The sequence below is a fragment of the Elephas maximus genome, chromosome 3, assembly GCF_024166365.1.
Source record: "Elephas maximus indicus isolate mEleMax1 chromosome 3, mEleMax1 primary haplotype, whole genome shotgun sequence".
Lineage (NCBI taxonomy): Eukaryota > Metazoa > Chordata > Mammalia > Proboscidea > Elephantidae > Elephas > Elephas maximus.
The window spans coordinates 15,249,235-15,275,643 of record NC_064821.1 but is presented as its reverse complement, the minus strand read 5'-3'; the positions used below and the strand labels follow the sequence as shown (position 1 = coordinate 15,275,643).

The 26,409-nt window shown below is 39.6% G+C and overlaps 2 pseudogenes; both read right to left on the bottom strand.

Moving 5' to 3' along the window:
- Positions 1 to 9,148: 9,148 nt before the first annotated feature.
- On the bottom strand, positions 9,149 to 10,086 carry LOC126074050 (olfactory receptor 7G3-like; annotated as a pseudogene).
- A 14,275-nt stretch (positions 10,087 to 24,361) lies between these two features.
- Positions 24,362 to 25,300, bottom strand: LOC126070901 (olfactory receptor 7G2-like; annotated as a pseudogene).
- Positions 25,301 to 26,409: the final 1,109 nt, after the last annotated feature.

The following is a 26,409-nucleotide window of genomic DNA, read 5'->3' as shown; positions in this document are numbered from 1 at the left end:
ACTACATGACCCAGCAACCCCAATGCTAGACCAATTGCTATCAAGTCAATCCAAATACATTCCCAGAAGAAGTGAAGTTAGAAATGCAAACAGATACCTGTACACTGATGCTCCTTGCAGGACTTTTCACAATAGCCAAAGGTGGAAATAACTGAAATGGTCAACTGATGAATGGATAAACAAAGTATGATATATACACAATTAATACTTTGTTGGTGTCCAGCCTAATTCCAACTCATAACAACCCTACGAGAAGAAGTAGGACTGCCCCATAGAGTTTCCGAGGCTATAATCTTTATAGAAGCAGATTGACACAACTTTCTCCCATAGAGTGGGTGTTGGATTCAAACTATCGATTTTTGAGTTAGCAGACATTTGCTTAATCACTGTGCCAACAGGGTTCCTTCTGGATAAACCTAGAAAAGATTATGCTGGGGAAATAAGTCAGTCACAAAAGGACACACTGTATAAAGTCATTTATATAAAGTAAGCAAATATAGATAAACCAAAGCTTATTAGTGGTTCCCAGGAGTGGAAGGACTGGGACAAGAGAGTTTTTGATTAGAAGGCATTAAATGTATGTTCCTGCTGGTGAGATAATTTGGAAAAAGATACCTAGAATGGTTGCACAACTCGAAGGATGTAAACAGTGTCACTGAACTGAATTTCAGTGTCACTGAAATTGCTGAATTCCTGTGTGTTTTGTTGTGTATATTTGTACCACAATAAAAAATTAAAAAACAAAAACTTATGGAGATGTTGCAGTGATGAGAAATGAGCAGGCACAAGGCAACTGGTACAGGGCTCAGCATATGGGGCCGTCACAAAGGTATGTCCTATTATGATTGTGTGTGTGATGAATATTAGCACCTGGCATCTGTTACTCCTAGGACAGAAGTGATGAACAGGGCAGTTGAGGGAAGACAAAAAGAGAGAACATTCCTGGCATAATAACTGCAAACTTCAGGGAAGAATTTATTTGTGAAAATGCCTACTGGGAATCTTGCTCCTGTAGAGAAGCAGAAGAAGGAAACACTCTGAATGAACATTAACGATATCAATATTCATTTGGCATGGACAGCTGCAGAAATATATAACAATGAAAACAAATACATTAGGTCTAGATGCATCAACACAAATAATGACAACCTAGCGGAGAAAAAAAATTGAGAAGAATTCTACTTACAACATGAAAAAACTTTGATTTTTTTTTAAACCTAAGAAGGTATTTTTGTATTATGGATACTTCAAGAAAAATGAAAAGTACAGGGAATAACAATGAAGGGTTGGGTACCCACCAGTCAACACTATCAATTCACACACTTCACCACCCTTGCTTTAGATATTCTTATTGCAAGAAAGTAATGTATGTATATTTGAGATTCTCCACATCATGTATTTTACACAATATTGATTCTTTTCCTTCCTCAGCGCTAAGCACTACATTAACTTGCTTGGCATTGTTCCTCTGCACTTTTTACTATATTTAATATTATTCACCACAAAATAGTATTTTTTCCATTTTTAAAAGCTTCCTATAAACGGAATCATACTGAATATGTCCTTTTACAATTGGTTCTCTTAATGTTTTGTTTTAAATTAATGCTGATACATTTAATTCTGCTTAATTTTTTGAAGTACAATAGAGTAGGTATTTCACTATGTTATTACACCACAATTGGTTTCTTCATTTCCTAACTGATAGTTATTATAGTTATTGCCTCCTAGCTGTCTATCCACTGGGGTGCTCCTCAGAAGCAAGGATGGCGAGACTTGGTTCACATCCATGTTATCAGGGGAGAACAGGCTTGGAGAAGGACATCAGGCTTTGTAGAGTAGAGGGTCAGCAAAAGAGAGAAAGACCCTCAATGAGATGGATTGACACAGTGGCTCCAACAATGGGCTCAAGCATAACAATGATTGTGAAGATGGTGCAGGACTGGGCAGTGTTTCATTCTGTCATACATAGCATTGCTATGAGTTGAAACTGACTCAATGGCACCTAACAAAAACATGTACATACATGTAAACAGATAGACATGTACATTTAGAATATAAAACTATGAACGCTGCTTCTGGAACGGAAAGAGAACAACAGAAACAATTACAAAAGGTATGCTTCCTGTATACATATTATTTTGCCACTTTAAAAAGAATACTTGAAGTTGCTACAGCAGAACGTCAACAATTGTCAGTTCTGGAAATGTGTAAGAGGTGGTCTTTTTTTTCTTACACTGTCTGTATTGCTCTAATTTTAAATATTTTGTAATCTTATAAAGAGAAACAGACAAACTAGTGAGGTACCTAAGTCTGTGTCTCCAATTGCTTCCCTGGAGCCTCAAAGTATAATGCCAAAACTTTCCCAAAGATGGTATATCAATAACCAGTTATAGGAAGATAAAGTGAAGCTCACCAACTCTCCTCCCACCGGCAGCACAAGAATACAAGTAAACAACAAGGAATTTTCTAGCGGTCACATTTGAGAAGGGCAAATTTCTGCTTCAGAAAAAAATGATCCTTGCCATTGTAGAGAGAGAGTAAGAGATTAGCTGAATAAATGCTGCTTGATATTGCTGCAAAGATACGAGGAAATATGTCAGAAAGATGGGAGACAGTTAAGCAGGAGTCCATGGGTGAGTTGGCTCTAATCATTTCATGCATGTACTCACTTCACAGTTTTCCCTGGATAAAGCTATAAGGAAACACCTGTCCTAATTTCCAAACATTAACTAAGGGATTTAGGTTACCTGGCTGGCGTCACCAGGAATGATGCTTGACATCTGCCCCGGATGTTGGGTGCTGTAGCCAGAAGATCTGTACTCAGGGAAGGCAGAGGGACCAAGGAAGGCACCAGGCTCCTGGGCATGAAGACCATCTGTGGGCGGAGTTTCAGGTGCACTGCTCCTTGACTAGAGAAGGACTTTTGAGTGACGTTGTCACAGGAAGACTATTTGCAACCTTTTTTTTGTATCCCTGGCGGCTCAATATCCAAAGCTCCGTTAATCACTTTTGTTGTCATTCTGATCCCAGGGCAGTGCAAATTCTGATAGACCAAGACAATCCAAGCCAACCAAATCCACTGCCATCGAGTCAATTCTGACTCCTAGTGACCCTTTAGTACAGAGTAGAACTGCCCTATAAGATTTCCAAAGCTGTGAAACTTTACGGAAGCAGACTGCCACGTCTCCCTCCTGCAGAGTGGATGATGGGTTTGAACCTCCAGCTTTTTGGTTAGCAGCCGAGTGTTTAATCGCTTTATGACCAGGGCTCCCTGACCAAGACAATAATAAATGGGAATTCAGGAAGGCTGATTTCCTGACCCTTAGAGGCCAGGTGACTGCTATTTACTTTTCTTCACCTGTTCCTGCTCATCTCCAGTTCACACACCTTGCACATCAATCTTCCCTTTTTCCATACAACTGAAAGCGTGTCTATCTCCTCAATGATATTAGGAAGTATGATTCCAATTTAAGGTGTAAAAATATAGTTTATATAGGTGAACATATTATATTTCTAATAGCTAAAATATGTAAAAATGTAAATACCTAGGAATTTATCTAGTGTCATTGAATGTTTCCTGGACCGTAATCTTCATTCTGCATGTTTCATAAAGCAGATTCTAATCTATTCTTTGTGGTCAATTCTGGCTGCAAACAGTATAGACAGAACTGTTACTTCCTCTTTTGATTTTCGTAACCACCTTTTACAATTTTGTCAAAATTGTTTCGATGTGTATCTCTCTTTTCACTCAGGGGCTATGAATTGAAAGTGTGGTTCTTCCTTTTTAATAGAGTTGTGAGAAATCACAGTGTCACTGGCTAGGACCAGTTTGCAGGTTTATCTGTACTCAGTAAATTTAGGTAAATGACAACTATTATTTTATAGGTGAAGATGGTGTTCCAAGTTAATATTCACTTAAAAACATTTTGTCTTTTTTTTAAATCTCAAATTCTTTTTTTTTTAATATTGTATGATTTTGCACTCTATAAATAATGTCCCAGTGCTATCCTGACATACCTCCTTAGGTTGACCCTTTACTACTATTCGCCATCAACATGTCAGTCACTTTGGTGTGAGCTACCTGCATTTAGTGGCACACTTTTTTTTTTCTAGTCCTTGCTCATGGGCTGTTGTGCCCCTTTAGTCTCATTCTGTTTTATAGGCCTGTCTAATCTTTGGCCGAAGGGTGAAACTCAGGAGTGACTTCATTACTGAGCTAAAAGGTGCCTGGGAGCCATACTCTCCAAGTTTCTCCAATCACTGTCAGGCCAGGAAGTCTGTAAACCTTTCGTCTTTAAAAGAATTCAATATTTTCATGTATTTATCAATTTATTTTACCACACGTTAACTGTTTCCATATGAACTTTGTTAATCTATGGTATTCTCGACATGCCTTTTTGAAAAAAAATCGCATTTTAAAGTCACCCTTTGCCATCCTAACACTATCACTTCAAACACATGAAATAATAGATAAAATACAACAAGGTGTAGTGGGAGCATCTTAGAGAAGAGAGAGTGCACACACATTTGGAAAGAGACAGACAGAGAAAACAACTACAAAACCCTTATCATCATTCTGCAAATTATGATTTAAACAGCCAGGAATGAAAATCATTGTAAAACAAAAACAGGGAGCCAACAAAATCAATGATCAACATATAGAGACCAGCAGGACTATAATAGAATGAATGCTCGGGAAAACAGAAACATGAAATCAAAGAGGTAGTGTGAGTATATTATATAAACAGCCTCCTGATGATGGCAATGGCAGATGCAGGGAGGCCACGGAAAGTACTTTTGTAAAAATCCTAAAATGATAGTGGCTTGGGTCATGGTGATAACAGTGAAGGTGGTGAGATTTGCCTGAATTCTGGATACATTTTATCGGTATAGATAACTGAGTTTTCTGAAAGGTTGGATACAGGGTATAAGAGGAATAGAAGAATCAAAGAGGGTGCTCAATGAGAGAAAACTACTTAACACCTGAAAGAATAGAGTTGTCATTCACTGTGATAGGTAAGGTCACTGTGTGGTGCAAAAGGTTACATGCTCAGCTACTAACAAAAAGCTGGGTGGTTCAAATCCACCCAGAGGAATCTTAGATTCATGGCCTGGTGATGTACTTCCAAAAGGTCACTGGTATTGAAAACTCTATGAAAGACAGTTCTGCTTCACATGTAGGGTTGCCCTGAATTGGAATCAACTTGACAGTAAATGATTCTGCTTTGGTTTTGGTTTTTTTGTTTGTTTTTGTTTTTTTGAGATAGGTAAGGCTGTATGATGAGCAAATAATTACCAAAGCCAGATTATATGAAGAAGAATGCAGCATCAGGTTTGGAGGAAGACTCGTTAACAACCTGTAATATGCAGATGGTACAACATTGTTTGCTGAAAGCTAAGAGGATTTGAAGAACTTACTGATGAAACTGATAGACGAAGGCCTTCAGTATGGATTACGCCTCAACATAAAGAAAACAAAAATCCTCACAACTGATCAATAAGCAATATTGTCATAAATGGAGATAGGATTGAAGTTGTCAAAGATTTCATTTTATTTGGATCCACAATCAATGCCCATGGAAGCAAAAATCAAGAAATCAAACGAGTTATTGCATTAGCACATTTTCTACAAAACAGATGTTTAAATTGTTCAAAAAAAAAAAAAGCAAGATGCCATTTTTAGGACTAAGGTGCATGGGACCCAAGCCATGGTGCTTTCAATTGCCTTATATGCGTGTGAAAGTTGGACAACAAATGAGGAAGACCTAAGAAGATCTGAAACCTTTGAGTTTTGCTGTTGGCAAAGAATATTGACTATACCGTAGACTGACAGAACAATTGCCAAAAAAACTGTCTTGGAAGAAGTACAGAGAGGATGCTCCTTAGAAGCCAGGATGGCAAGACTTCATCTCACACACTTTGAACATGCTATCAGGAGGGTCAGTTCCCAGAAAAAGACATCCTGCTTGGTAGAGTAGAGGGTCAGTGAAAAAGAAGACCCTCAACAAGATGGATTGACAGCATGGCCGTAAAAATGGGCTCAAACATAACAATGATTGTGAGGATGGTCCAGGACCGGGCAGTGTTTTGTTTTGTTGTACATAGTGTTACTATGAGTCAGAACCAAAAATACGGCACCTAACAACAATATTAACAACAAGAAGGCTGGGGGCAAGGTATACTGAGGAATAGCAAGTGGAAAGTTGGATATACAAGTCCGGGATTCAAAGGAGAATTCCTCTCTAAATACTAATTTGGGGCTCATTTGTGTTCAGATGACTTTTAAATCAATGAGTCTGGATGCTTTCACAAAGGAGTGAAGTTAGCTGCAGAAGAAGAGGTCTGAGGACTGAAATGGGAGACCCTCCAGTGTTTCAAGATTAAAAAGCACATTAAAGGAGACTGAGAAATAGTAGCTAGTGAGGTAGGAGTGAAACCAAAATAATGTGTGGTGTTGAAATCCAAGTGAAGAAAGTGTTTCTGTAGGTAATAAACTAAGTCAATGTGGTTGACAAGTCAAGTAAGAGAAAGACAGAAAATTAACTGACCTGGACTGGACTGGACTTAACAAGGTAGATAATGCTGGTGGCTCTTCAAGAGCACCCTTCATGAATTGTTAGGGAAAAGGCCTGATTGCATTGACCTCAGGAGTAAATGGAAGGAGAAAAATTGAAAAAAGCAAGTGGAGACATGTCTTTTGAAGAATTTTATGGTAAAGGAAGCAGATAAATGAAGACACTGCTAGAGCAAGATAAGGGGGTCCATAGAGGTTTTTCATTTGTTTGTTTTTTAAGATTTGAGGAACTCAAATATATTGGATGCTATTGAACATGAACAAATCAAAGGGAGAACCTGATGATGCAAGAGAGAGATGGGAGAATTACCAGAGTTATGTCCTAACATAGGCAGGAAAGATTGAGTTCTATGCACAAGTGGAAGTGTTGGTCTTGGTTAAATCCGAGAGGCCACACTTCTCTCAAGAAGAAATAGAAAGCAAGTAACCATGGATACTTTCAATAAATTAAAATCCTCAATAACATAATTTGTCATGAAACACAACCTGAGATACACAGTTTTACAGGCAAGTTCTTCCAAGCACTCAATGGAGCTAAGTTCAAGATTAAAGGAAGGATTTCAGAAAATACAAGTGAAGAGATATTCTTTATCTTATAAGGCCAGCACAAACTTAGTGCCCAAACCAGACCAGGTTAGCACAAGAAAGAAAAATTCCAGTGTTTAAAAATTATATGCAAGAATAATGGAGAAACAATATTTACCCTGATGGCAAATGAAAGCAATGGAAAGTATTTCCCTTACTGACTGTCAGGATATACCATGGAGCTATAATATCTAAAATGGTATGGTTCCAGTATAGGACAGGAAAATAGAACTAAGAGTATCTTCATTTATATGAAGAATTATTAAGTACAGAGGAGGAATCAGACACTTTATTTATAAAATGTAGCATTTCAGGGAATAAAAACAAAAAACCGAACCCATTGCCATCATCGATTTTGACTCATAGCAACACTACACAACAGAATAGAACCACCCCATAGCGTTTTCAAGAAGCAGCTGGTGGATTTGAACTGCCAACCTTTTGGTTAGCAACTGAGCTCTTAACCACTGCATCACCATGGCTTCATGGATGGTATCATCCAGAAAATTGTGCTGAAATCATTGCTTATCCATATAGAAATAAAACGAAATTGGATTCTCCATCACACCATATTCAAAAATCATTCCAACGTCTTTTAAACACAAAAGAAAAATAATTAAATGTTTATGAACCATATAAGAAAATATCTTTATTAGATTGGAGGAGTTGATCAGTTCTTCAATGAGGTATAACACACACAGTCCGAAAGGGAAGAAAAGATCAATCCAACCATTTAAAATTAAGTCACTGGAGAATGAAAATCCAAAGTTGTTCTTTCGATGTAACAAAAAGAAGACAGCAGGACAGATAAACATTCAGTGAAGTATTTCCAAATGTGGCTTTGCCTACAACATAAATATTAACTGCTGATAAATATTTAAATTAATAAGCTAGGATAATGACTAAGGCAAGTGCCCAAATGTGTGACAGCAGAAGGAATTGGAAAAGGAGAGAGTGCTACCCTTGGAGATAAATTCTGCTGGCTCACATTCATCTAGTGTATTCATTGAGAAACTTTTTAGGTGGCAGGCATTGTACTAAACACTTGTAATTGTTGTAGCACTTGATCCCACCTCAGACTCTTCTAATCAGAACATTCATCTAATCCTTTCAAGGTAATGAAATTCCTCTTACCTGTGATTAGTTTTAGAAGGGGCATATGCCGCAACTCAGGATGATAACATAGAGTGTGTTCTGGATGACTCCTTGAAAAGGTTATTTCTCAAATACTGAGACTGAATAAGGAGCAGTCAGTTTTCCACCTCTGATTATTGCATCTTAAATGACCACTGTGCTGCTGCAGCCACTGATGGACATCACAGGAACAGCTTTAGGAAAAAACCAACATATGGAGCTGTGAAATGCAGCCCTGTGGTTCTGTAGGCTCTGGACCTACCCTACCTCTGAAATCTTTGTTTTTATATTTGGTGCTATGTGAGTTTAGACTTTTCCCTCAGTATACCTGAAAGTATCCTCACTCTTAGACTTGAAGTATCTCAAATCTAAATGCAAAAAAGTGAATGAATAGAATTATGCCAAATTTATAGATGAGTAAACTGAGCTTATTGTTGCTGTTAGCTGCCCTCGAGTTGATTCTAACTCATGGCAACCCCACGTGTTGCAGAGTAGAGCCACTCCATAAGGTTTCCTTGGCTTTAAACTTTAAAGAAGCAGATTGCCAGAACTTTTCTTCTATGGTATCTCTGAGTAGATTTGAACCACCAGCCTTTAGCAGTCGAGTGCAAACCATTTGTGCCACCAAAGAACCTTTAAACTAAACTTAGAAAGCTGAAATAAATATTCAAAGTCCACACAGCTATTACAGAGAAGAGATAGAATCCAAACCCAGGTGTTCTGACTCCAAATTTTCACCCTTAACAATTACAATCTCTGGAGTCCTTCTATTCAAAGAACTTAGGTTTTCTGAATCAGTATTATTTATTTCACTCAAGCATATTCCAACAGCTTAAGCCCAAAGCAGGTGAAACGTTAATGAAAAGAAGATATTCTAGAGATGAGTTTCCTCAAAGCGCCCATTATGTCCTTGTTCCTTAGACTGTAGATGACGGCGTTCAGCATGGGTGTGACCACGGTGTACATCACTGATGCAATTGCACTCTTCCTAGAGGGTAGAGTAGCTGCAGAGCTAAGGTACACCCCAAAACCTGTCCCATAGAACAAGGAAACAACTGAGAGGTGAGATCCACAGGGAGAAAAAGCTTTGTACATTCCACCTGTTGATCCATTTTCAGGAGGGAAGAGACAATTTGTATGTAGGAGAAAATAATCCCAAGGAAGAGTCCACCACCCAAGATACTAGTCATAAAATATAGCAAGATGTTATTAAAGAGGGTATCAGAACAGGCAAGCTTGAGGACCTGAGGAAGTTCACAGAAAAACTGGGGGATTTCCAGGTCTATGCAGAAGGACAGATGCAGCACCATCAGACTGTGAAGCAGGGTGCTCATGATGCTAATGAGCAAGGAGAGTAGAATCAGCAGGCCACAGAGGTGGGGGTTCACGATGATTGTATACCTCAGAGGGTGACAAATGGCCACATAACGGTCATAGGCCATTACTGCAAGGAGACAATTATCCAAACAAGCAAAAACCAGGACAAAGCAGATCTGGGTGAGGCAGCCTGTGTAACTGATGGATTTGCTCTGGGTCTGAATGTTCACCAGCATCTTGGGAGTCATGGTGGTGCTGAAACAGATGTCAGTGAAGGACAGATTGGAGAGAAAGAAGTACATGGGGGTGTGAAGGTGGGAGTCTGAGCTGATGGCCAGGATGATGAGTAGATTCCCAGCCACAGTGATCAGGTATAAGGTCAGGAACATTCCAAAAAGAAGGGGCTGAAGTTCTGGATTCTCTGAAAAGCCCAGGAGGAGGAATTCTGCTAAGCCTGTTTGGTTTTCTGATTCCATGTTTGTTGATGATTCTGGTAGAAAGAATAGAGACGAGATATACAACAGATGTACAAAGGTCCCTTATTTTACAGAAACACTGTAATCTATAATGTCACATGAAATTAATATTATAAATCATTACTGTGGTTCTCTCTTTGTTTCTCTCTCCTCCTCCTCTTCTTTCTCTATCCTTTTCTCTCTCCTTCTCTGTTCTCTTTCCTCCTACACTCTCATTTCTCTCTGTCCTCCTTTCACCTGCTCTACCACATCTTTTCCAATTATGTTTAAGTACCTACTCTTTTTACACATTTGCCAACTAAGATGAATATAATATCAGCAGTACATATTTTTTTCTTAAGAGTTTTCTGAACTCCGAAAATTAGCAGGAAAATCAAAATCATAGGATATTAAATGTGTATTTTACAGGAGTGGTTCTCAAACTTCGTTGCATCAGAGCGAGGTGGTGAGTTGCCAAAATGCCGATTGCTGAGCATCAATTTCAGAGTATCAGATCCAGAAGATTGGGCATTAGGCCTCCAAAGTGTGCCTCTATAACAAATTTCCAAATGCTGCTGCTGCTCACCTGGGAACTACACATTGAGGACCAATATTCTAGAGCACAGAGTTGGAGCAGACCTGGTGCAGTTCCTGAGGAGGTAATGACCTGGCTCATCAACGCACTACAAAGTAGATCAGGAGCTCAAGTCCATGACTCAGCCCTTTTTTGACGGGTCTCCACAATTTGTCCTTTTAGTTCTGCACTTTCATTTCAACATTGCATTCTTTGGATCCTCATCACAAAACACTTGCCTAATTGTTCTAACTAATAATAGTATTAGCAGGAGTCCTTGGTTGGCACAAATGGTTAGGCAGCTAAGGAAAATGTTGGAGGTTCAAGTCTACCCAGTGACACCTCAGAAGAAAGGCCTGGTGATCTACTTCTGAAAAAGCAGCCATTGAAAACCCTATGGAGCTCAGTTCTACTCTGACACACGTGGAGTCGCCATAAGTTGGAATTGATTCGATGGCAACTGATTTGGTTTTTGATTTGATTAACAGATATCATAGTAACAAATACAATATCTATTATAAACTTCTACAACTATATCACTAACACAGAGCTCTGAGTATTAGCATACAAAATTCTCATAATTTATATGAACTCTTTTTATTCTCTCTACGGATCTGTGACTTAGGTGCTTCTATCATCCTTCATTTTACCCATGATCTCAAGTAGTAACATGAGGTTAAGTTATGGATACAAGATACAAGATCTTCTTGTAAGAACTGGTGAAAGCATTTGAACTTAGAATGTCAGATCAGAGTGGACCTCTTACCACCACGTGATATGACCTTTGAGTAGGACAGGATCAGGCACTAGAAGGGTCAACAGATTCCATTGCTTGCCTCTTGAAAACTTCCATGTGAATACAAAACCAAGTGTTTCCCTAGTCTTCAAAGTCACCTACTCTGTGACCACAAAGGTAGTATCTAGCAGGTGACATTATCAAAGCAGGACCCACAGTCAAGACTTGAGGTCAGTATTGGAGTACGCTCCCTAAAGTCTCAAGCTGTTATGGCTATTAGGTCAATAAGATTCTCTTTTCTCACAATACTCGAAATTACATGTAGCACTTTTTTTCCCCCTAAAACAGAGTAATGGGAGGAAGAATGAAATGCGTAAGGTCTTTAAATCACTAAAGAAAAGAAAAATAATTTGTTGGTGTATCCTAAATGGAATTTTAGGTAGGAAAGACAATCTAACAATACAGGCATTCTGTCAGGCATGGCCCCACAGTAGTAGATAGAGGGGGAGTAGAAGTTTGCCAAGTCAGCCTTAGGAGGGAAAAAGGAACTTGAGCAAAGTACATCTAGACACCTCAAACGCCTTTATAGTTTCGGAACTAAACATTTAATCAAAACAAATTGTCTAGTAAGGAGCCTGGCATCTGCTGAGTGTTAAGAGACTTATCAGTTAAGGTGTGAAGTACTTGTGATTTAAGATAACCATTTCAATTGGACAAGATAATAAAGCCTTAGTTTTAAAAATTCCTTATCTTATACATACCACACACAGGCAAAGTAGGAAGTAAACACACATACTCTTTTCTATTTAATTACCTCTTACATTTGTGCATGAAAAGCAATAGAAAAAAACACCATAGAATTTTAGATTTGAAGAGTCATAACTAATCTTCATTAATAAATTATTACTTTTCCTTTTCTTTACTCACTTCCTAGGTATCTTACTAAAATCTGTCCCTCCCTTCCTTCCTACCTTTTTGTGGCAGATTATGGAAGTAATTTATCCCTTTCTACTTAGGAGCTTGATGCATTCCCTATTCCTTTCATGTTTTGACTCATTGTCTCCATTGTACAATTAGCAGATAATGTTAGAAAAAGAAATCTTGAGAATCAATCATGAAAAGTCATATACTCCTTTCTTTTGTTTCTGGTTAAGCCCCATCAAAGCCTGAGCCTGGCAGCCTTGGGAACTTGCTTCTACGGGAATCCCGAGGTTGTGTACCAGGATCAACTCCAGAACACTCCCATTTCCTGTGTTAAGATGAGGTCCCCGAGAATATGATCACTGGCTTCTCAAAAACAGGCAAGAATTGATTGTATAAGTCCTGGGCACATTTATGTATTTACCCTTTATTCTCATGAACCAATGATTTAGAAATGGCCGCTAAAGGAATCCCATGAGTGAACAGCTCATTAGGATGTTTATGTTCAGAGTAAATGCCCCTTGACAAATACTGCTTCACCAGTAAGGAAACCTGGGACCCTAAGCATGGGGTCATAACAACAAGCAACCCTAACAAAATCAATCATTTGCTGGAAGGTTTGGAATCAAACAACCCTGAGTTTATTCCCAACTCTAGCACTTGTTTTGTGAATGAGAAAACTTTTATAACTGTTCAGGAAGCCTCAGACTTCTCCTTTGTATAATGGGACCTATCATGGAACAGTATAGGGATATTGTAAAAATGAGAAATGAATAGAACAAATCATCAAGCACAGTGTTCAACATATTACACCCTCTCGATATTTCCTATTGTGATTTGTTCTGCATGGGCACAACTTGGAGTTGTTCATTACAGAAGGGAAGTGACAGGTGGGGCCAGATGAAAGAGGATCAATGAAAGTTAAAAGAGCCAAAACCAAACCCAGTGCCATCGAGTCGATTCCAACTCATAGTTAGAACATTCCTAATGTGAAAACTACAAACTTTAGGGAAGAAAAATGTGCCAAAACTCTACAGGAAATCTTGCTCATCTAGAGAAGCAGGAGGAGAGAACAAGCCAAATGAACATCACTGATATCAACGTAAAAGAAGCCCTGGTCTGGTGGCAGTGTTTAAGTGTTCGGCTGCTAATCAAAAGTCGGCTGTTCAAACCCACCAGCCACCCTGCAGGAGAAAGATGAGGCAGTCTGCTTCTGGAAAGATTTCAACCTTGGAAACACTTTAGGGCAGTTCTACTCTGTCCTCTAGGGTTGCTATGAGTTGGAATCAACTCGACGGCAACAGGTTAATGAGATATCAATGTTCATTTGGCGTGGACATAGGATGAAATATCTAGCAATTGAAATGAATAAATTAGACCTAGATGTACCATTACAAAGAATGAAAACTTAAAAAACAAAAGTTAATTTCTCTAACTAGACATCTATTAAAAAAAAAAAAAACTTTTGACATCTATAGTACGGGAAAATTAAAATAAGTTTTAAAATTACACATACATAAATTTTTATTTTTTAATGTGAAATATTTTAAGCACACTGAAAAGCACAGGGAAAACATCAAAGGCCTAGTTACCCACCACTCAGCACCATCAAACTAAAATATATCACCATACTTGCATTATGTGCTTTTTAAAATTATGATTCTTTCCCTTTTTGTATGAGCTTAAATCCTTTATTCTATGAGTTATTTTTAAATTTTTTGTGATGTATTTCGTATTTTTTAAGAAAAAAATACATATTTATTTGAATACCTCCCCCTTTATTTTTTCACAAATCTACCTTTTTCTCTCCACCTGAACCACAACAATGAACTTGGTATGTATTATTCTCCTGTGTTTTCATTACTTTCAGTCTAATTCAATCAATAAACAATGCTATTGTTTTACATTTTAATCCTTTATGTACTGTGGGTGTCGTTTTACAATTGGTCTCTTAAAATAATGCATTTAACCTTATCAGTCTTATTACAGTTTGGTCTGGTTCATTAACTTTAACTACTTTAAGGAATTTCACTCTGTTATTACACCAGAATTTATTTATCCCTTCTCCAGGCGATGGGCATTTTCATTGTGAGACACACACACATAAAGGATGGGAAGGGAGTGGAATAAAAAGGGCTTATCATCTTAGTGTTTACTATTTTGTTACTTTAAGAATAGAACTGTTATGGCAAAATGTCAACATTTATTAATTCTGAAATAATTGATATATGACTATTTGTCCTACTACCCTGAGCTAATCTGTCTTAAAATATTTCCTAGGTTAATAAAGAGACACCGGTAGATACAGGTATGTAACCTGTGAGTCAGACTGGTTCTACACTTTCTCACTGCTAGTCCTCACACCCAGGTCAAAGATCTCCCTTAAAAAGGCATATCAAGAACCAGGTAAGGAGAAGCTGACTGAACACACCTGCCGCCTGCCAAGGAAATACAAAAATTGTTTAAAGAATTCTAGAAAATTGAGCAAGGGCATATTTCTATATAGGATGGAAAAATTCCCTGGAAATTTAGATTCAGAGTAGATGATTAGCAGAATGAGAGAAACTCAAGTATTGGTGCAAAAGTGCAAGGAAACATGTTAAGAAGATTATGGACAATTAGGCAGGCATCGCACAAGTAACTCCATTCTGCTCATCTTCTGCATGTACTCACCTCACAGCTGCGCCAGATGGACTTGAAGACAAAGACATCTCCTTATTTGCAAAAGATAAACTAGGGGACTTCAGATTACCTGAGTGTCAGCATTAAGAAATGACATTCGATTCTCCCCTGAAGGCTGAATGATAAAAATGGAAGCTCTGGACTCACAGAGCACAGAAAACAAAAGACCAGGATCCTATGGGAAGTGATGGAGACAAGGCTCAGGTGTGCTGCCTCCTGACCTGGGCAAGGTTATTGAGTGGGTGGTCACAGGCAGACTCTTTGATGTCTCTGTAGCCCTTGGGGTTTCAATACCCAAAGCTCCTCATTAGTCGAACTCTTTTGCTGTCATTCTGATCCTAGGGCAGTACAAACCCTTAAGCAGCAATGTTAAAGGAAATATTTATATTGAATGATTCCAGTATCCTAAGAGCCCAGGCATATGCCATCCTCTTTGCCTCATCTCATTCTGCTCATACTCATTTCAAATGCCCTGTACACATGGACATACCTCCCATCTGTAATTGTATTACTCTTCTCTCTTTATATTCAAACGTGCCCATAATCTAACAACAAGATTAGGAAAATTGGGCTAAAAATATATACTTTATTGTGTGAGGATGTGTATTCTATACAAATATGAGCAACAACATAATAGATGTACCCTAAAAAGGCAGATTTTAAGGGCTAGTTCTTTGATGGCACATGGATCCTTTTCCTGCATCTAATATCCAGCAGTTTCTAATCTAGTCCCTGTAATCAAACGTAATTGAGCGCGTAACAGGCATTTAACCTCCTTTTTAATATTTCAATATCATTTCCAAATTTTACAGAAGTGACTTCAAAATCCACCCCTCATCTGTCAGTTTGTCACAGTGTGGTGGCTTGTATGTTATTGTGATGCTGGAAGCTATGCCACCAGTATTTCAAATACCAGCAGGGTCACCAATATTGGACAGGTTTCAGCAGAGCTTCCAGACTAAGGCAGAATAAGAGGAACAACTTGGGGATCTACTTCTAAAAAAACTGACCACTAAAACCCTTATGAATAGTAGTGGAAGATTGATACAGTGCTGGAAGATGAGCCTCTCAAATTGGAAGACACTTGTGGTCATTAAGATTGTGTGTCAACTTGGTTGGGCCGTAATTCTCATTGGTTTGGTAGTTATAATGTAGTCTGGCAGTTCTATAATGATGTGATTATCTCCATGATGAGATTTGATATAATGTGACCGCCTCCAAGATAAGATCTGCTGTGAGTAGCCAATCAGTTGAAGGGGGAGTTTCTTTGGTAGTGTGGCCTGCATCCAATATATGTGGACTTTTTGGCAAGGCTCGTGGGCTTTTCCTTGTTTCGGATTCTGCAGCTGGTGCCTGTTCCTCTGACCTTCAGTTCTTAGAACTTGAGCTAGAGTCTTATGTGTTGTCTTGCCTGCTGATCTTGGAATTCATCAGTCTGTGAGCCAGAGCTCTGTTGTCTGACTTGCTGATCTTGGATTCACCATCCCCTGAAGCTATGTGAATCAGAAGAAGCCTCCAATCTGATCCACGGCTTGGGACAGTGTTCCACTTCTACAACCACGTGAGCCATTTCCTTAATATAAATCTCTCTCTACATATATATTTATACACTTTACTGGCCTTGCTTCTCTAGAGAACCTAGCCTAAGACATTTGGTACCGAGAGTGGTTCTAGAGAAACAAAACTGTAAGGATGAGTTTTCCAAATTGGTTTTCAAGTCTGATTAGTATTAGAGATGTTAATGACTGCTTCCAGTAATGAAGTGGGCACTGCCAATCCATGGTTGTTTTAGGCTGGGTTCTCTAGAGAAGCAAAACCAGTAATGTGTATAAATATAGACCGAGAGATTTACATTAAGGAAACAGCTCATACGATTGCGGGGGTTAGAACCTCCCAAGTCCTTGGATCAGGATAGAGTCTTTTCCCAATTCATGGAGCCACGGAAGCTGGTGAACCCAAGATGAGCAGGTTGGAGAGCATGGATCCTGCTCACAAGTTGTGACGGTCAAGGAATCCCCAATGTCAGCAGGCAAGGCCATAAGTTGCTCCTGAGTCAGCTGCAGGGGCTGGAGAAACCACGAGAGACAGGTCAGGGAGCAGGACTCTTGCTTGCAGGCCATGATGATAAGGAAATCCCAAGATGGGCGGGTAAGCTGCTAGCTCAAGTCCCAAGAGCTAGAAGTCAGACAAGAAACAGCTGCTGGATCTAGAACAAGCCAACAACTTTTGCAAGGTGAGCAGGAAAAAGGAAGTAGCCAGGAGAAGGTAGAGAGATGAAGGCTGAGGGAGCGGTGAGCTACCAGAGGCCCCACCTCCACTGCTACCACTCAACAGATTCTATCATGGGGTTAATCACATATCAACTTGCAACAGGAAAGGGATCACAACATTACACAACTGCCAAAACATTGAGAGTCATGGTCCACCCAAGTTGACACACTATCTTAAGCAACACAGTGGTGTAAGGTGGCAATAGAAATATTTTGATCAGCTATTTTTTTTATTGGTAAAGGTGAGGCTCTGGGTGATCACATGTTTGATGCTTTTCTAAGTTTTGTAATAATGGGAAGTATAAGAAAGCTGGTTGCTTGGTTCTACATTCCCTAGACAAAGTGAGGAAGGAAAGAGATGAGCTCAGAGCTTCAGAGTCACAACTCAAGTGCCACATAAAAAACGTCAAATTTTCACCTGTGCCTTGAAAGAAAACCTGATTTCTTGTAGTAACAGACCTGATATTGCCAAAAAGCAAACCCAGAGTCCTATCGTAAGAATGGCTGAATTGCAGTGCCGGCTGAATTGCAGTCCCAACTGAATTCCCAATCTTCAGTGGTGTCTGCAGTTAAAGTGAGGGCATTAATTGGGAAGACATGGGATCATGAAACTTGGGATGGGGATATGTTTCTAGGTGCCGTCAAATCGATCCCAACTCATAGTGACCCTATGTACAACACACCGAGACACTACCTGATCCTACACCATCTTCACAATCATTGTTATGCTTGAGCTTATTGTTGCAGCCACTGTGCCAATCCATCTCATTGAGGGTCCTCCTCTTTTTCATTAACCCTCTACTTTACCAAGCACAATGTCCTTCTCCAGGGATCGATCCCTTTTGATAACATGTCCAAAATATGTGAAACATAGTCTAACGATCCTTGCTTCCAAGGAGCATTCTGGTTGCACTTCTTCCAAGACAAATTTGTTCTATATGGGGGCATATAGGCAGGTAACCAGGAAGCTGGGGACACTGACCCCCAAAATTCCATTAAGCCACTCATCCCAACAGAACCTGCCTTCTCATTCCCATCTGAAGAAATTATCCCATTTTTGTTTGATAAGCCACCGTTTCTGGTAAAACCCACTTCCACTCCACCTGATGAGATTAAAGCAGCTGTGCCTAAAAAGCCTTTGTCTGAGTCATTATGCCCGGAGTGTTCCCTGAGGCAGATGTCTTATAAGGCAATACTGAATGTTCTCAAACACACAACCCCACCACCTATTTTGGCTTCCAGACCTGGCTGACATCCCAATGATCACCAAAAGGTGAAGTACAAAGTGTGACATCAGCAGATGATTTTTAACAATCAAGTAGATAGGACAATGCATTCTGTGGAAACCAGTCATCCTCTTTTCCAGCTACGCCTGTCATTGCTCAATGGGATTATGAACAAAGTGGTCATGATGACAAGGATGGAGATTATGCATGCGTTCAGAAACACTCTTAAGGCCAACTTGGCTACACCACAGAGGAGTGCCCAATCTGCTAGCAGTAGGGACCAACCCTGAATTTCCAATATGGCACCACTCCTCAAGGTGATCAGCCAGCAACATGGTGGCAGGCTGATTACATTGGGCCTCTTCCATCATGGAAAGTGTGGCATTTTGTTCCTACAGGAATAGACACTCTGAATATGAATGTTTCCCTGAGCACAATGCTTCTGTCAAAACTACCATCCATGGACTTACAGAATGCCTTATTCACAGTCATGGTATCCCATACAACCTCAGATCAAGGGACTCACTTCACAGCAAATGAAGTGCTGCAGTGGGCCCATGTCCATGGAATTCACTGGTTTTACCATGTTCCCATCATCCTGAAGCAGCTGGTTTGATAGAATGATGGAATGGCCTTCTAAAGACACAATTATGGCTGCAGCTAAGTAGCAGTACCTTGCAGGACTGGGGCAATGTTCTTCAGTAGGCTTTATAGGCTCTAAACTAGCATCCAATATATGGTGCTGTTTCTCCCATAGCCAAGATACATGGGTCCAGGAATCAAGGGGTGGAAATGGGAGCAGCACCATTCACTAGAGCTGGAGATAGAAAACCAAAAGGGAAGAATGTGCTTGGTATTTCTCAAGCTGAAAGAACTGAAGAAAAAATTCAAGCCTCGAATTGTAATAGTCAAGAATTCTGTACGGAAAATATTAAACGACCCAGAAAGCATCAAAAGAAGACGAAAGGAATACACAGAATCATTACAACAACAAAAAAATGATTCATCATTCAAACATTTCAAGAGGTAGCATATGATCAGGAACCAATGGCACTGAAGGAAGAAGTCCAAGCTGCGCTGAAGGCACTGGTGAAAAACGAGGCTCTGGGAATTGATGGAATATCAGCTGAGATGATTCAGCGTACAGATGCAGCACTGGAAATGCTCACTTATCTGGAACAGACCATAAATTGCTCGTATGCAAGTTCAAGTTAAAACTGACAAAAATTAGACGAAATCAAAAAAAAAAAAAACCCAAAGCCAATGCCGTTGAGTCAATTCCGACACATAGAGACCCTAAATGAGAACAAATCCACAAGAGCCAAAGTATGACCTTGAACATACCCCACCTGAATTTAGAGACCATCTGAAGAATAGATTTGATGCACTGAACACTAATGACTGAAGATCATACGACTTGTGGAATGACATCAAGGACATCATACATGAGGAAAGCAAGGGTCATGAAAAAGACAGAAGAGAAAGAAAAGACCAAAATGGATGTCAGAAGAGTCTGAAACTTGCTCTTGAATGTCGAGTAGCTAAAGCAAAAGGAAGAAATGATGCAGAAAAGAGCTCAACAGAAGATTTCAAAAGGCTACTCAAGAAGACAAAGTAGAGTATTATAATGAAATGTGTAAAGACCTAGAGTTAGAAAAATCAAAAGGTAAGAATGAGCTCTGCATTTCTCAGGCTGTGGTTTTTGAACTTCATCAGTAAATGTTTCAAGCCTCCTTCGCTTTCAGGAAGCAAGGTTGTGTTACCTGCATAACTCAGGTTTTTAATGAGCTTTCCTCTAATCCTGATGCCCTGTCCTAGTTCATATAGCCCAACTACTCAGATTATTTTCTCAGCATACAGATTGAATAAGTATGGTGAAAAAATATAGCACTGGTGTACACCTTTCCTGACTTTAAACCATTTAGTATCTCCTTTTCTGTTCAAATGACTGCTTCTTGATCTATGTACAGGTTCCTCATGAGTACAATTAAGTGTTCTAGATTTCCCATTATTTGCAATGTTATCCACAATTTATTATGAGCCACACAACGAATGTCTTTGCATAGTCAATAAATACAGACAAACATCTTGCTGCTATCCTCCGCTTTCAGCCAGGGGACGCCTGACATCAGCAATGATATCCCTCATTCCATGTCCTCTTCAGAATCTCTCTTGAATTTCTGGCAGTTTCCTGTAGATATACTCCTGCAGCCACTTTTGAACGATCTTCAGCAAAATTTTACTTCTGTGTGATATTGATGATATTGTTCAATAATTTCCACATTTGGTTTGATCATCTTTCTTTGGAATAGGCATAAATATTGATCTCTTCCAGTTGGTTGGCCAGGTAGCTGTCTTCCAAATTTCTTGGCATAGGTAAGTGGGCAATTCCAGCACTGCATCCATTTGTTGAAACATCTCAGTGGTTATACTGTCAATTTCTGGAGTCTTGTTTTTCTTCAAAGGCTTCAGTGCAGCTTGAACTTCTTCCTTCAGTACCATTGATTCCTGATCAGAAGTGACCTCCTGAAATGGTGAATGTTGAATAATACTTTTTGGTATAGAGACTCTATATTCCTTCCATCTTCTTTTGATGTTTCCTGCATTGTTTAATATTTTCCTCCATAGAGTCCTCCACTATTACAACTTGATGCTTGAATTTTTTCTTCAGTTCTTTCAGATAGAGAAATGATGAGCGTGTTCGTACCTTTTGGTTTTCTAACTCCAGGTCTTTGCACATGTCATTATAATACTTTGTCTTCTCGAGCCACCCATTGAAATCTTATGTTCAGCTTTTTTAATTCATCATTTTTTTCCTTTTACTTTAGCTACTCGAAGTTCAAAAGCAAGTTTCAGAGTCCCCTCTGACATCTATCTTGGCCTTTTCTTTCTTTCCTGTCTTTCCCTGATTCAATCATATTTCAGATTCTAAATACATTCTCTCATGATCTTTTTTTTTTAAAGTCATGTTCCTCAGATTTTAGTGTGCATCAAAATATCAAAAAGTGGATACTAATCATTGGATTGTCTCCCCAGAGATCAGAGTCAGTAACTCTTTGGTGAAGTATGTAAACCTGCAGTATGAACACAAATGGACCAGCTTTGCGCTAGAAGACACCTGGTGTGCCAGGTGAGGTGTCCTCCAAGTGTGCTGCTGAACACAATCCTACCACCACCATCAATGATGACTTGAACAGTAGGCTTTCTATATACTCCACTGATTCTCCTACAACCCCTGAATTGTTGTCATCCCCATGCTACAGAGATGATTCTGACTAATGATCCCACTTCTTTGTGCCTGTGGGAAAAGTCATCTCCCTCTTGTGCTGCCTGCAGTACACTCAACACGTCTTCTTCATAATAAAGTCCACCGCCACAGAAACTGTTTTCCTCACAAATACACATTAAAAATTTTTACATGAGATGCATAAGAGTAGAGCAAGCCCTTTAAAACTTTAGTGATTTAATTAATTTTATTCAACTTCTGTGTGGACTCACGAGAGATGAGAAAGAAAAACTGCAAAATAAGGTGACTAAAGAGAAGAGAAACATCTCATATACACTCTGACCAATGAATCAGTAAGAAAGGATCAAGGACATAGGGTTCCAAAAAGACCTATTGTCTTGGTTTTCTAGTACTGGTATAATAGAAATACCACAAGTGGATGGTTTTGACAAAGAGAAATTTATTCTCTCACAGTCTGTTGGGCTACAATTCCTAATTCAGGGCATCAGCTCCAGGGGAAGGTTTTCTCTCTATAGATTCTAGGGGAAGATCCTTGTAATCAATGGTGCCCTGGTGAAGGAGCTTCTCAGGCACAGTGGAACCCGGTCCAAAGAAGGTACTCTGCTACCAGTGCTGCTTTCTTGGTGGTAAGAGGTCCCCCATGTCTCTCTGCTCACTTCTATCTTTTATATCTCAAAAGAAATTGGATTAAGGCACTATCTAATGTAACTGCTCCTAATCCCTCTCATGAACATCATATTAATAGGATTTACAACACATAGGAAAATCACTTTAGATGACAAAATGGTAGATAATCATACAATACTGGGAAACATGACCTAGCCAAGTTGACAGATATTTTAAGGGGACACAATTCAATCCATGACAACTATCAACCCTACCCAGCCTACTGAATAATTATTCATTTGATTATATTATTAAGACCAGTAAAAGGTAAACTAATAAAACTGCTGAATCAAGTGGTAGAAGTGTTTGAGAGAAAGGAATAACAAGCCTTATAAATAATCGTAACGTGTAGAACACAATGATCCCAGTTGGATTGTATTGAGAATTATGTGCCAGCTGTTGTTTAAGTGATATTAGTGGTTGCAGGGGTTCACTTCCCAACAGGAAATACAATCTGCATGGTCAGTCTGAGCCTGTCATAGTATTTGCTTTTCCCCATACCAGAAATTTGATGAAGAAGGGATGTATGATGCTATTCAAAGTGATGAGACAGGAGGAGATGTCTTCTGTATGACTCCATGGAAACGTCTATTAACAATAGACCTCTATTAACAATAGGCCCAGAGAAGGTCAGTTTTGCATCTCGGAGCATCATGTGTGGATATGATGCCTGGATCTGTTGCAGCCATCCTAGGATGGAGCCACCTTGTAGGAGACTGAATGAAGCCCTACTCTCCTGTTTTTGTACATTCTCTAACTCTCAAGTCCTTGTAATGAAAGCATGTTAGGGTAGAGTTTATATTTTCTTATTAGAACCAAAGCCTTTCTTACTGAAAAGGTTCAGGTATTTCACAATCTTCTGAAGTCCTGAGACCATCTAATTTGATCATTTTATACATAATGAAACTGAATACAGTGAATGCTGATGTTACCCTGGACACATACAGTTTACCAGTGACATGTCTCAGTAACTACTAATCAGGGCATGAAAAGTAAGCTCCCATCCCTCACATTGGGACTAACTCTAGGTTTCCATTCACATGGCTCTATCCATGGGATCAAACTGAAGCTAGTCTCTGGCTATTCCTACAGCCTTACTTTTTCCTTTTTCCGGCCCCCCTCACCTCCACCCACTTCCCTTCTGCTGCCCCCCAAAGTCACATAACAAAACACCTGCCTCAGGCACTTCTTCTATAGAACTTGACCAAAAAAAAAAAAAGAAAGAAAGAAACTGAGGTTACACAAGGAGCAGAGTCAGGGTCCAATCCCAAGTTGAATTGCACTTGTTATTGTCGTTGTTAGGTGCCATCGAGTAGTTCAGACTCATAGCTACCCTATATACAGCAGAACAAAACATGGCCTGGTCCTGAGTCATCCTCACAATCCTTGGTATGCTTAAGTCCATTGTGATAGCCACTGTGTCAATCCATCTCATTGAGGGTCTTCCTCATTTTTGTTGACCCGCTACTTTACCAAGCATGCTGTCCTTCCCGAGGGACTGATCTCTCCTGAAAACATGTTCAAAGTGTGTGAGACGTAGTCTCGCTATCCTTGCTTCTAAGGAGCATTCTGATTGTACTTCTTCCAAGACAGATTTGTTCCTTCTTTTGGTAGTCCATGATATATTCAATATTCTTCTCCAACAACACAATTCAAAGGCATTGATTCTTCTTTGGTCTTCCTTATTCATCCTCCTGCTTTCACATGCATAGAAGGGGACTGAAAACACCATGGCTTTGGTCAGGTGCATCTTAGTCGTCAAGGTAATAACTTTGCTTTTCAACACTTTAAAGAGGTCTTTTGCAGCAGATTTGCCGAATGTTTATGTGTCATTTGATTTCTTAGCTGCTTAGCCATTATGTTATTTTGTCATTTTAGAATAACCTGGTTATAGGAGAGTCGGGGATTCTAGCTCATAAGTATTTTTTCGCTTTGATGCAAACTAGAAATCCAGGCCCAAAGCAGATAATTTAATTACTGAAAAGCAGGTATGCACTTGAAAATGTTTTTCAAGGCTCCCTTCATGTTCCTGTTTCTCAGGCTGTAGACGAAGGGGTTCATCATGGGAGTTACCATAGTGTACATCATTGAAGCCACTGCAGTCTTCCTGGAAGAGTGTGTAAATGCAGCACTAACACACGTACCTAAGCCAGTTCCATAGAACAAGGAAACAACTGAGAGGTGGGACCCACAAGTGGAGAAAGCTTTATACTTTCCACCTGCTGAAGGCATTCTCAAAATGGAAGAAACAATTTGAGTATAAGAGAAAATGATTCCAGACAGAGGAACACCACCTAGTATGGTAGCTGCCAAATATAAGAAGACAATATTGAGGAGGGTATCAGAACAGGCAATCTTGATGATCTGAACAACTTCACAGAAGAAGTAGGGAATTGCCCGATCTGTGCAGAAAGACAGGTTCAACACTATCAGACTGTGGATCAAGGCATCCACAGTGGTAATGGACAAGGAGAGTAGAATCAGCAGACCACAGAGGCGGGGGTTCATGATGGCTGTGTATGTCAGTGGGTGACAAATGGCCGCTTAGTGGTCATAGGCCATTACTCCCAGGAGAAAACTTTCCAAACTAGCAAAAACAAAGACAAAGCAGACCTGGGTGAGGCAGCCTGCATACGTGATGCTCTGATTCTGTGTTTGGAGATTCACCAGCATTTTTGGGATTGTGGTGGTGCTGAAACACATGTCAGTGAAGGACAGATTGGCAAGAAAGAAATACATGGGGGTGTGGAGGTGAGGGTCAGAGCTGACAGCCAGGATGATGAGCAGGTTCCCCAGGACAGTGACCAGATATATGAACAGAAACAGGGCAAAGAGAAGGGGTTGCAGTTCCAGATCCTCTGTCAGTGCCAGGAGAAGGAATCCAGAAAAACTTGTTTGGTTTTTAGGTTTCATATTGTTGATGAATCTGATGGAACAGATCAGGTGACAAGACAATCAAGTGCGTGGTCCCTATACCAGCAGTAGCTGCATCACCAAAGGTAAATAGCACCTAGGGCAGGGTCATGAGAAATTGAGAAGAATAGAAAGTTGGTGTCACCTGTGTGCATATTATTTGATTATTTAATAAAAAATATGTGAATTTGGTCAATAGCTGAGCATCAACATTTATTTATTCTGCAAAGTGTTGATAAGGTGTTCATTTTTTTTTTTTTTACACTATCTGAGTTCTTATGATCATTTTAAATATTTTGTAATTTTATAGGAAGAAATGCCTGGTGATCTATTTCTGAAGATTAGCCAATAAAAACTCTGTGTATTAAAATGGTTCAATTCACAACCAAGTATGGGGATGGCACAGGACATGGCAGCTTTTGGTTCTGTTGAGCGGGAGTTGCCATGTGTCAAGGGCCCACTCACTGGCAGCTAACAAAAACAACAGGGCCCCTGCAAACTTCATTGTGGGCCTAGATTTCTAGCCCAAGGGGCATATTCTAACCAAGTCTGGATGGGCACACTTACTCCAAGGAAAGTTCCATCTTTACAAAGAAAAATGTATCCTCCCAGACATGAAACATCAGTAAAATTATTTTCTTCAAAAATTTGGTAATATTACAGAGAAAAACAAAAGAGGGAGGCACTCTGAAGTGTCTCTTGCAGACTTCACGTTTTTTCTCCCCTCCGAGATTAGAGCCAGGTGATAGTAATAATACAAATGTGTTTTAAGAACCAGGGGTGGGAAGATAAGGCAAACCTGATAACCCTATTTCATCACCATAAGAATGCAAGAAAATATCACAGAATTTTATCACAGTCATCATGTTGGAGAAGGGGCGATTTCTGTTCAGGAGGAAAATGGTCTTTACCATTATAGAGACAGAATTAGAGACTGGTAGAATTGGAGCTTCTTGGGACTGGTGCAAAGATAGAAGGAAACATGTCAGGAAGAGAGAAGACAGGCAGGAGTCCATGGGAAACTTGAGTTCAATCATTTCATGCATGTACTCTCAACACAGTTTCCCCAGAATGAACCTGTGGTAAAACACCTGTCCTTATTTCCAAAC